At 40.5% G+C, this 13,047-nt stretch overlaps 1 long non-coding RNA gene across 1 annotated transcript in view; it reads left to right on the top strand.

Moving 5' to 3' along the window:
* Nucleotides 1–11,867, top strand: part of LOC123364539 — a 31,331-nt gene extending 19,464 nt beyond the window's left edge. The window contains exons 2-3 of the long non-coding RNA XR_006577157.1: nt 4,319–4,398; nt 10,003–11,867. This is a non-coding gene — a long non-coding RNA (uncharacterized LOC123364539). The remainder of the gene's footprint in view (nt 1–4,318; nt 4,399–10,002) is intronic.
* The last annotated feature ends 1,180 nt before the right edge of the window (nt 11,868–13,047 follow it).

Raw genomic sequence — 13,047 nt, 5'->3', positions numbered from 1 at the left:
ATTAGGAATGAAATAAAGTCGATCCCCTGAGAGCCTGCTAGAATCTGGTCTATGTAAGTGACAACTGATGGTTTAGGAAAGATAATTAACTTTGCAATTACAAACCCCAGCTTTCACCAATGCTATTTCTTCCAGTATCATCTTGTAAATGTTCTAGTATTTTTATAAAATGAGATAAAATGTTTATGGGGGGAGGAGGGGAGAAATGTTGAGTTCATAAGGGATTAATTCTTCATGGATAAATGTACTGGGAATATTATTTTAAAAAATATTTCATAAATATTTGATGTGCAGTGGTTTTGTACATTATAAAATGATGAAATATTCAATTTTTTGTTTACTGCCAAGATTTTATTTTGTACCGTGTAAGATAAAAGGGATAATATTGGAGTACATATTGTATCAAAGAAACGTGATTTTTCTTTTTTGTAACAACGGTATGGCAGTTAAACAAGGTTTGTTCTATAGCTCTGCAGACTGAGGTTCTCCATCTCATAGACTTTAAGGTCAGAAGGGACCATTATGATCATCTAGTCTGACCTCCTGCACAATGCAGGCCACAGAATCTCACTCACCCACTCCTGTAACAAACCCCTAACCTATGTCTAAGTTACTGAAGTCCTCAAATTGTGGTTTGAAGACCTCAAGCTGCAGAGAATCCTCCAGCAAGTGACCCATGCCCCATGCTGCAGAGGAAGGTGAAAAACCTCCAGGGCTTCTGCCAATCTGCCCTAGAGGGAAATTCCTTCCTGACCCCAAATATGGTGATCAGTTAAACCCTGAGCATGTGGGCAAGACTCACCAGCCAGCACCCAGAAAATAATTATCTGTAGCAACTCAGATCCCACCACATCTAACATCCCATCACAGACCACTGGGCATACTTACCTGCTGATAATCAAAGATCAATTGCCAAATTAATTGCCAAAATTAGGCTATCCCATCATACCATCCCCTCCATAAACTTATCAAGCTTAGTCTTCAAGCCAGATATGTCTTTTGCCCCCACTACTCCCCTTGGAAGGCTGTTCCAGAACTTTACTCCTCTAATGGTTAGAAACCTTCATCTAATTTCAAGTCTAAACTTCCTAGTGTCCAGTTTATATCCATTTGTTCTTGTGTCCACATTGGTACTAAGCTTAAATAATTCCTCTCCCTCCCTAATATTTATCCCTCTGATATATTTATAAAGAGCAATCATATCTCCCCTCAACCTTCTTCTGGTTAGGCTAAACAAGCCAAGCTCTTTGAGTCTCCTTTCATAAGACAGGTTTTCCATTCCTCGGATCATCCTAGTAGCCCTTCTCTGTACCTGTTCCAGTTTGAATTCATCCTTCTTAAACATGGGAGACCAGAACTGCACACAGTATTCCAGATGAGGTCTCACCAGTGCCTTGTATAATGGTACTAACACCTCCTTATCTGTACTGGAAATACCTCGCCTGATGCATCCTAAAACCGCATTAGCTTTTTTAACGGCCATATCACATTGGCGGCTCATAGTCATCCTGTGATCAACCAATACTCCGAGGTCCTTCTCCTCCTCTGTTACTTCCAACTGATGTGTCCCCAATTTATAACTAAAATTCTTGTTATTAATCCCTAAATGCATAACCTTGTACTTTTCACTATTAAATTTCATCCTGTTACTATTACTCCAGTTTACAAGGTCATCCAGATCTTCCTATATGATACCCCGGGTCCTTCTCTGTGTTAGCAATACCTCCCAGCTTTGTGTCATCCGCAAACTTTATTAGCACATTCCTATTTTTTGTGCCAAGGTCAGTAGGGAAGGACCCGCCACTGAAGTGCTGCAGATCATGGGGTTTTTTTGGGTTTTTTTTGCTTTGCCGCTTGGCAGCAAAAAAGCTGGAGCCGGCCCTGATTGGATCAGGCAAAGGCTGAACTCAAGCTACATGGAAGCTTGTTTGTGAGTCTATAGTTATAACTGTTTTCTTTAATAAATGCCTCCTGTGATTCCATATATCGTGAATCTGAATTCATTTCCCAGCTCTGAGAATTGGGAGAGCAGATTCTGTTTCTGGTTTTGCCCTAACTTGATGGACCACTTTATGCTTAACTGAGCTCAGCTTCCTCATCTGTAAAATGTGGATAATAAAGTTTATATAGTTTTGTAATGTTTTTTGAGATTTACAGATAGAAAGTGCTGTATACTTTTTATGAACTGTGGGATGCATGTGTAAGAATGAATTTTGTTGCTGGTGTAACAACAGGTCACATGACCACTCCCTGAATGATGCAAAAGTAAGATGCCTTTTATAGCACTGATCTAAAATAGCAGTAGAATGGTGTCACAAGAACTAATTTGCATGTGACCTCAATCTATGTGCCCATTGTTACTTTAGTCTCATAACTACCATCTTTTGCATTTTGTTCCTTTAAAAAAAGCAAAGCAAAGCAAAACAAAACAAAATCTTTGTCAAATGAAAAAAAAAAAGAAAAAAGAGAGAGAGAAACAAATGAGCAGCAAACAAAACATTTATATTTGCGCATTTATATAGCCTTCCAACTAAATCACTGACTCCAGTTCTGGAATTAGTTCTTAGCTCTGCCATGGACTTCCCGTGAGACCAGATAACCTATCTGCCTCACCCATCTGTAGAATGGTGATAGTAATAAATACTTACTTCCTTTCACCCATGTTTTGACTGTCTTTGAAATGTAATTTTTTTGGGGCATGGAATGTCTCTTACCAGTCATATGTACAGAAACTAGCACAATGAGCCCTGATCTCAGCTGAAGTTTCTAGATGCTCCTGTAGTACAAATAATAAATAAAAACATCTGTATATTGTTTCAATGGTAGGAATGAATTATTTTTAAAATAGGATTTTTCACTGATGAAGTTAACTTTTTGTGGGTTGGGCTATATATCTGAAATACAGTGGTTGCCATGGTAAAACTTCACATTTGCCATTTGTATGTAATTAGTATTACCATAACTCCCTACACATAGCATAGGGAATGCTGTGGAAAGAGTTCAATATTTAGTTACAATACTTTACAACAGTTTGTTTTAAAGAACGTAATGACTAGCACTGCATACTAGCATGTAAATTTGTAAATGGTCAGGAGGAGGGATGTTACTCCAGATAACTTATATATTCTGTTTTCCTAACTAATGTCCCTTCATGAACATACTTTTTAAAATGTTCAGCTGCTTTATATACCATTTTTTCCCCAACTTTATTGCTTGTGAAGCAATACACACACATGCTTCATCACAGATAACGGTCCCATCATATCAAGGGGCTTAGAGTCTTAATGTAATATATGAAATTCACATGGAAGGTAGTGTGGTATACCATCTTCCAATTTTGATATGTAGGTGAAAAACATACTGGCGGATAAAAGACCAGGATATCAAAATACATGAGTCAACAAGGACCCCCTTGTTTGAAAGTATCTGATGTCTGTATTTCCACTTTAGTTCCTCATAAATTGTATATAATTACTGCCAGTTGATATGAATTATTTCATATTTAGTAGCTACTTGCAGGATAAAATGTATGGGCCAAATTTATCCCTGATATAAATTTAAACTAATTAGAGTTATACCAACGGTAAATATGGCTCTTTGAATCTGTGTTCTTGTACATACTAAGAGGAAAATCAATGGTATTGTATAAGCCAAGAGGACAAGTTGTTTCCTATCTTTCTCCGAACACTTTCTAATAGTTACAGTAGGTGGCTTTATTTTTATTATAAATCTTTTTTCAGACTAATGCTCCACCTGGCTTTTTTAAAAACAAAGTTAAAGAGATGGATTCATTCTTTCAAAAACATCAAGCAATTTGGAAAGGAAGCAAAGGAGGCAACATGGTGTTAACCAACTTGCTGGAGTTTGTTATTGTGGGAACTCCTCTTCCTGGCACTGAATGCTGAATTTCTTCAGGGAGGAAGACTTCTATCAATACCAGCTGTCTCCACCCTTCTCTATGATGTGCAATATTAGATGCCACTCATTGAGAGTGGAATACAGTTACATTCATTAATACGTCTAAAACAGAAAATCTTGCTGTCAATATACACTCATTAGTACTAAGCTGCAAATGAACTGTATTCTTATTAATTAGGTGGCAGACTAGAAAACATCCCTACTTCTGTTCCACCATATGGAGGGACACTGGGGGTGATGACCTATGTTGGGCCTTTCCCAGTGGATTTCTTTGGTGAATCTATGTGTCGGCATAGATCCTGCTCCAATTTTCCATTTAAAATAACCATTCTAAAACTTACACAAGTGAGCACTCCAATTAAATTCCTTTAAAATGTGGTAATTTTGCTTTGTTTTACAGTCAGCTATGCATCGCACTCTTAAAACCCCAGAAGGACTGGGGCACACGGATGTAAGCTGAACAGATCTCTCTAGGAAAAGGTAAGCTAGACTGCTTTTTCTGCTACATTATCCAAAAGTACTCTGCCATATAGTCCATTCAGGTGAAAGATGTTGGATTACAAACTTTAATTGCCATTTACTGATGTTGCCTTTGTCAGCTGCTGAGAATGATAAGAAGCCTAAGATGGGTAGGGTATTTTTTTTGTGCTTCATTTGGTGTTGCTCAGCCTATGAAAAGTCCCTTCTTCTCCTGGCGCTCTGGCCTTTTAGGGTATGTACACCACAATTAAACACCCATGGCTGGCCTGTGTCAGGTGACTCGGGCTTGCAGGGTTTGGGTTATAACTGCTGAATCTTGCGAGTGGGAAGTCTCCCAAAGCCCAGGCTCCGGTTTGAGTCTGAACATCTACCCCACAATTAAACAGCTCTGTAGCCCAAGTCAGCTGACATGGGCCAGCTGATGTCAGTGTAGACATACTCTTATTGTTTTAATGTGTCTGTACACTCTTAAGAGCCATATTCAGCTGTGCTTATTCCACTTTATGCTCTGCAATATAGATATCAACATTTGCATAGCTAAACTGTGGCCTCAGTTCAGCAAGATACTTAAGCCTGTACATTGCTTAAAACACATGAGTACTCCCATTGAAATAAATGAGATTGCTAATCTGCTAAAGGTTCACATGAATTTAACTACCTTTCTGAATCAGGGCCTATATAAGGACATGTGTGGCACCATCACATTGAGAAATGCTCCCACTTCTTTTTTTTAAGGTTATCCGTGATTTCTTCAGCTCTGTCAGGCCATAGAAATAATTATTTGTATATTAGTAATTCATCTCTAGAGAATAAAGTGTCAAGAAAAATATTCTATGATAGTGAGTTGGGGTACATATTTACAGATGTGCTGTATACCAGAAGAGGTCATACAGAACTGAACTGATGTAATTTCTTGCATCTTCTTTAGTCAGAAGAGAACACTGTTATGAAATAGTAAATGATTTTTTCCCCATAAGTGTTTTGTTTTATGCAAGCAAACAATGGAGGTTGGTGCCAAAAATAAATGGTGGCACTAAAAGTGCCAGGAGACCCATCATCTCACAGCCTCTACATAGTGAAAAACTAGTGAAATAAGGAAGCTTTAAGGGTCATTGTGTTAGTTATTGTATGTACATGTAATATGAGTTAGTCCCTGACCCAAAATGCTTGCAGTCTAAGCAAGAATTTACAATTCTCACAGTCTACTTATCCAAAACAATTGGCAGAATAAATTTGAGAATAATTTCATATAACTAATAAGCTTAAGAATTTTTTTAATAGACACTAAAGGTAATATTTGTTCAATAAATTGTTGAATAAATTAATCCTAGTAGATTATTCACTCAGCTTTAAGTATTTGCAACTTTTCAATGGAAAGTGGTGATGGTACTCAATACTTTGTGGATCTGAAATCACATATACAGGACATGCAGTAGCTACACTGTGATACATGCACTTATAGGGTGGCAGTGCTCTGAAAAAGTGACTAAAAATGCTTTATGTGTGTTACATGTTTATTGTCGATTAATAATTCCCATATCCTCAGTTGTCAAGTGAAAAGGTGATTTTCTAACTGTCAGTACTGCATACTTCCCTGGTGCTAGAGAGTCAAGTGTTATGATCTAGGAAGGCAACCCTATTCAGGACAGCACTTAGTACTTACACATGCTTTCCTACTTGAGTATAAGCTTAGGTGCTGCCCTGATTTGGGGCCCAAACTGGGTTCTTACCTCTTTGTGCCTCACCAGTAATAAAAGTTCTGAAGATTAATTTAGGCTCTTAGGTCCAGATTAAAGGTATTTAGGCTTTGTGGCACACAGTGTTGCAAGGTCTAACTGATTTAGGAGCCTAAATCTCAATTTTCAAATGACAGCCAATGAGATTTAGGCTCCTAATTGCCTAAAATACATTTAAAAATCTGGACCTTGCTGTCATTTAGGCTAACCTACTGTCTTCCAATTGTCAATGTTCTTTATGACAATGGAGTTGCCCAGGTGTCACTGGTTGAAACTCTGTAATCAATTTTGCTGATAATGCACAAAACGGAATCAAATCTTGTTTGCTCAGTTAGCTGTTTTGTCTCTGTGTTGCTAACATGAGTAAAAAGAAGTAAAAAAAAATTATTTAAATTGCAAAAGTAAGCACATCTGATTCTGAATACAGAAAGGAAGCAGATGAGAAGTAAGGAGAAGTCATTTTTTCATAGTTCTTTTTCAGAGAAGAACTGCACTTTAAGCATTTTTACAGACATGGCTAAATAAGTGCCTGCCTAAGGCCAGCCATATCAACTTTGAAATCATATAAAAGCTGGGGAGAGAGAGATTGGATACTAGTCATTGGTCACTTTCAGAATAATGTAAAAGGGCATGACTCCCATGAGATCCATTTTTCAGATCCCTACATAATAGGTCATTTTTTCAAGCTAACCCTTCTATCGGGCAGAAACACTGAAAGTACAAGGGCTGTCATCTATCATGTCTGCCCATGAAGTTCAAAGAAGGATAAAATAATTTCATTCTCACTTTCTCTTTGTTAAAGCTCTTTCCCCCCTTTTATTCTTTTACTTCTTCTCTTTAAAACATCGTGGAAAACACACGTGATGCATGGTTAAAGGTCAGCGAATACTGATCTTTTTAGTGCTCTCTTTATGTGTTTTTGTCGAGTTTCCTTGTGAAAAAAATATACTGCTGAACCACTGAAAATCTAGTGTTGTTTTTTTACCCACCTCTGAATGATTTTCCAATATTTTTTAAATACTCATCAGTAAAAGATTTCTATGAGGGTCTTAAGTCCTTCACAGTGTATTGAAGGACCACTTTACCAGGATCCAAGAAAATACATTAATAAATTCTGTGGCGTGAAGTAGGTTCCAAATAATATGTACACTGTAGATAATGGAAACATGTTGACATTCTTAAGGTTATAAAAACACTTGAAGTTATCATAATCGTAACACTGAGCAAGACTGAAGATTATGAAGTACAATGTCCCTGAAAATCCTAGAGCAGCATCTTTCCCATTTTACTAATTGCTGAGACACTTGAGATCTCAGTGTGATTTTTTTTCTCTCTGCACAAATGAACAAGTGGAGGCCACAGCACCTCTTTAAAAAGGCAGATGTGCTAAATAATTAATTTATAAAGAGAATCAGAGTGGGAACTAGAACCAGGATACTGTGACTTTCCAGGTGAATTCTCGGATAGTTCAACTAAAGAAGCAACTTTGTTAGTGTGAAAAAACACTTCGATAAATCCCCTGTTTCTTTTTTGAGTACATGTCAGTGTGGATCCCACTATAGGAGTGCACATGCCTTGTATATGAGATCACATTTATTTTGCATAGCAGTGTGTTTGGGGCTGTGCATGCAAGCTGTGCTGCCTCATGCTCCGGCATGAGTGCCATAAAGGGCTGGGCAGCTACATCCCTTCCTCAGTTCCCTCATATCACTCATAGCAATGAGATGGAACCCAGTGAGTATCCAAGCCCCTACTTTCTTAGAAGCCCTAAGTTGGTTCATTTTCAACCCTTTCCATGAAGAAATCTTTGCACTTTCATTCAATAGCTTTGTCCCCCTAACTCCCCTCAAAGGAAAAGGAAAAAAGAGGAAATTGATCTATGACCCCTCTGTACAGCAGGGTGATTAGCTTTGCATCAATCTTCCTGTGGACCATCCTGCCACGTGTTGAGCATCAGATCACCCTCCCGCATGCCTACAAAGAGGAAATAACTCTCCCTGGTGGCTTTGTTCACACTGGAACTGGACAAGGGCCCACAGAAGTGGAAGATGCTAGAAGGACAACAATAATAATTTCCATCTCCACTCAAGGAATCCTCCTCATTAGTGGACAAGACAATGACAGTAGCTCCCATGCTAGCAATCAATGACATCAGAGTCTTTCCAGGACTTCCTGTGCAGGACCATTGAGACTATGTTGATATTATGAGTGTGACAACACTGGCTAGGATTGCTCTCCCCATTAATGAGGGGAGCCTGAAAGAGCTAAAGAGCTATGGCAGATCCCGGTCATCATACTTCCCATCTCTAAGCCTATGGAGAAAATGTATCAGGTGCTCCCTAAAGGTTGTGAGCACTTCTATGCCCAACCACACCCTTGGTCATCTCCGTAGTGCAAGGAAAATAAAAATCCACTAAAGGCACTCTGATGGCCAAGAACCCTAAGAAGTTAGATCTGTTTGGGCACAAGGCTTATTCATAAGGTGCTTCCAGTGATGAACCACTAGACATTGTCTGCTATATGTAATTACCCCATGGAAGAGAGGTCATCCTTTCCTTTAAAAAAATCCTGCAGGATTGTAGGTCTGAAATGAAAGACCATCAACGAGAGGCTCTGAGAACATTGCTGCAGATGGTCATGGACACCTCTGATACTGTAGCTAGGTCAATGGCTACAGCCATCACAGTGTGGCAGGCGTTGTGGCTCCAGGCATCAGGCACACTGCACAAAGTACAGGCTACATACGGGAAGTCCTACAAGTATCAAGTCCAACAAAGACCTTTTTAGTCCTGGAGCTGAGATCCTGAATTCCAGTAAAGGAAGAAAGCTAGGTTCTCCAGGGGCACCCATGTCCTTATCTGACTAACCCAGCCTACTCCTAGATCCAGCAGATTTAACAGCCGGGTTGGGAGCCACATGGGAGCTGATCTGAAGCCTAATGCTGCCTTTGAGAATCACCAGGCCTGGGCAGCTTTCATAGCCAACAGAGGGCATTAGACCTCATTGTCCAGGGCTACCACATACAGCTCCATTCACTACAGCCTAACCCCACTCTTTCCTGTTCTTCTTCATAAGAGCCTGTTACAATCAGAAATAGCATCATTACATTGTCTAGGAGCCATAGAAGAGGTACTGCAGGATACAGGGAAAGAGGCTACTCTAGATATTTTCTTATCTTAAATAAAAGCATTCTTTATCCTATCCTAGACCCGGGGATATCCAAGACACATTCATACGCCACTCAGATTCAGGATGGTAATGTTTGCTTCCATCATTCCATTTCTCCAGGTTCAGGATTGGTTTGTGGTTTGTGACTTACAGGATGTGTACTTCCATGTAGCTATCCATCTGACCCACAGGAAGTGCCTAAGATTCAGAGTGGGGCCCAATTATCACCAGTATAAGGTATCTCCACGTCACTGAGAGCCTTCCCAAAACGTTTAGTAATAATAGCACACTTCAGAAGGAAAGGCATTCATGTCTACCCTTACCTGAACAAAGGCAGATCCCAGAAGGAGGTGGGCAAGCTTAACATTCATCCTCTCCATGTTTTTTCAGCTAGGCCTCTAGTGAACTACTAAATATAGTCCCTCACCCATTACGGATAATAAAGTTCATAGGCCTGACTGACTCTCATTGACCTTCCCCAAAACAGGTTCCTGTTGATGCAGTTGCTAGTGTTTGGGATAGAACTAAACGTGACACCAACGGTGCAGCTGTGTGTGGGGTTGCTTGGCCATGTCCATGTGCACATACAGGACACAGCTTGTCAGGCTTCATATGCTACCGCTCCAACTCTGGCTCAGGTCAGTCTATTCCCCGAAAAAACACCATATGAACATTGTGATCTTACCTCTTGTTGTTGCAGAACTGGTGGAAGAAACACAGAAATGTGCATGGAGGAGTACCATTCTTTCCCCACTCCCTGACAAAGACATTAGTCATGGGACAGAGACAGGTTGGAAAGCCCATCTGAACCATCTATGAATGTAAAGGATTTGGTACCTAGAAGACATGGGGTCCACATCGGTGTCTTAGAGCAGAGAGCTATAAGACTAGCCTGCATGGCTGTCCTACCTGTTCTTCACAATCCCACAGAGCATATCCTGATGGCCAAAACCTCTGTGATGCACTATATAAACAAGCAGGAAGGTGCACAATCATCTCCCTTCTGCCTGGAAGCCACCAAGCATTGGACATACCACCAACATGGGATAATCCCAATAGCTCTTCACCTCCCATTTGTCAGCAACAAGTTAGCATGCTTCCTGAGCAGATAGTCAGGCCACCACCTGATCCCCTTTACATTGGTTCCTCTGATCCCCAGGATGATTTACAAGTTACAAGGGGACACATTCACCATCGTTCTCATAACTCCATACAGACTGAGGCAGTTTTGGCCGATAGACCTACTAAAAATATCCATCTACCTTCTGAGCTAGCTCCAAGACTGTCCTGACCTGATCTCCCAGCTCCATAGTCAGACACTCCATCCAGGCCTGAAATCCCTGCACCTGATGGCATGACTGTTGGCTAATTAAGTACCACAGATAGACACTGCTCCTGGAAGATCCAGGAAATCCTGACACAGATGTTTTCCTACTTTACCAGAAGAACATAATCCTATACATGGAAGAAGTTCTTGATTATGGGCAATCCAACATGGTCTAGATCTGTTCCAGGCCTTGATACCAAACATATTTGACTACTTATTGCACTTAAACCCTAGCTATTTGTGGGTGAGGATAGGGGGTGTTAATGTTTACAAAGATCAAAGTATGTGTCCTGTATTTTTATTATTATTAAATATTTTTATTTAAAAAGTCAATGTTTTATTTTGGCTTGGTTTGACATTGAACCCCATCCACCTGAGCTACTGTGGTGTCTCATGGGAGTTGAGTTTTGCTGCCTTTATGGGCTGAACTCTCTGGTCAGACTACATCTCCAATGATGCACCATGATTATGGGATTCCCATGTTGAATTATTGCAGTGCATCCGGAGGGGTGGGGAACTGCAGTGAATTATGGGAGATGTAGTCCAAATTAGGAGCCCTACCCATAGATGAGAATGGGGACAGGAAGCACCCAGAGTACAACTCCTGTGAAGCACCATAGGTACTCAGGCAGTCCAGATTAATTCAAACTGACTTAAAGCTAAATATTTGGAGTCAGTTTGACAAGCCAAAATGTTTTGACTCAAGTTGATCCTACTTGAAGCAAAATGTTATCCCAAAGGAAAAATGAAAAATTTGGTCAAAATAACAAAAAACATTCTTGGAAAATGTGATTTTTTTGGAAACTGCATTTTCAATTGAAAACATATTTTGATAGAAAACTTTGACCAGCTCTAATTAGCTGTTTATTCTGTGAGCTGTTTGGTAAGACAGGAAGATCTTTCAATAAATGATGATGATGATGATGATAATTTAAAAAATCCTACCTTGGAACTAAATGCTGAATTTCGTTCCAAGGGTAATAAACAATAGACAACCACTATTTGAACAGAGATTGCTAAAAACCATGGAATCTTAGCCAGTGTATTTGTCAGCCTGAAGGGATTCACTGAAGTAAACATCTGAAACAGTAACTGGGTGTAAGAAACATCCCACTGATGGAGGTTCCTGAAAATAAAGTAAAGTTTTTTGCATGGGGAGGTTTATAGAATGCACACTGAAGGTGTAAACATGAATACTTTCAAACTCTCTATTATGTTTCCAGTATGTCTTGGTTTCTCCTCACACACTTTTGTCTGTCACCTCTTTAGACTTGAAGCTCTTAAGGACTATCTCTTACTATATGTTTATACTGTTCCTAGCACAATGGGGTTATGATTTTGGTTAAGGCCTCTAGGCGCTGCTGTGATACAAATACTAATGTACTAATAATGTTTCAGAGTGTTAAGAATGACGAAGATAATACTTCGTGCTAAGTGCTTTACAAAAATTATTCAACTGAGCCTCACAAAACCTCTGTGACAAATAGCAATCCTTTCACCTGCGACAGAAACGCTGTCATCTTTGGGTAAGCCTCTGGCTGCAGTTCAACAGCATGCAAAACATTACTCAAAACAGGAAACAAATGATACCATGTGCAGTCACACCTACTGAAAGTGAAATGTAGGTTGGTGCTATCGTCAGGCACCAGGGAGACAGCCAAAATCTGTACAAAAATATCTTGGAATCCATCTCTGATCACAAATGCTGAGGACCTCTGTTTGGTCTCAGAGACATGGCACCTCCTGTAGCACAATGCCCACTAACACCATGCTGGGCCATTGGTTCAACCTTCACTCAGAAGGAAAAGTGTCACCTACAGCCTCTCAGTGTTCATCTACCAGTCTAATCATTGACTGGCTAAACCCTTCTTGGCTTGTATGACCTAACAAAATCACAGAACAGGGTACAGTATATTCTGCTTAGTAGCAGCCCCTTGGTTGCCAGAAAAAAAGTTGCCATATCTGGCAGTTGCTAATAAGAGGAAGGAACATTTTCAGGGCTAAAGCCAGGGAAGAAAGTGCTGGGACATGCTTTCCCTGGCTGTAGCCTTGCAAGCCTGCCTGTGGACAGGGCAGTAGCAGGGATGGGGCTTTTTACAGGGACCAGAGGTGCTGGAGGCCCATGGACATGCATGGTACCTCTCCATGCTCTCCCTGGGGGATGGGACTTAGCACATCCCAGAGCAGCCCAGAGAGAGGTATCGTGCCCTGCTGGCAGACTCCCCTCTCAGCCTGCAGCCCCTACCTCCTGTGCCATGCCTGTCCCCAGGCAGGCTTGTGGGGCTGCAGCCCCAGAAGGAAGTGCTGGGATCAGCTGAGCACTGGCTGAAGGCAGGTTCCTTCCCTGACTGTAGCCCCACAAACCTGCCTACAGTCAGTGCTCGACAGGTGCACTGCCCAGTGCTTCCTTCCCTGGCT

Source organism: Mauremys mutica, chromosome 2 (assembly GCF_020497125.1).
Source record: "Mauremys mutica isolate MM-2020 ecotype Southern chromosome 2, ASM2049712v1, whole genome shotgun sequence".
NCBI lineage: Eukaryota > Metazoa > Chordata > Testudines > Geoemydidae > Mauremys > Mauremys mutica.
The sequence above is the reverse complement of the archived record's forward strand: the minus strand, read 5'-3'. Positions and strand labels throughout refer to the sequence as shown.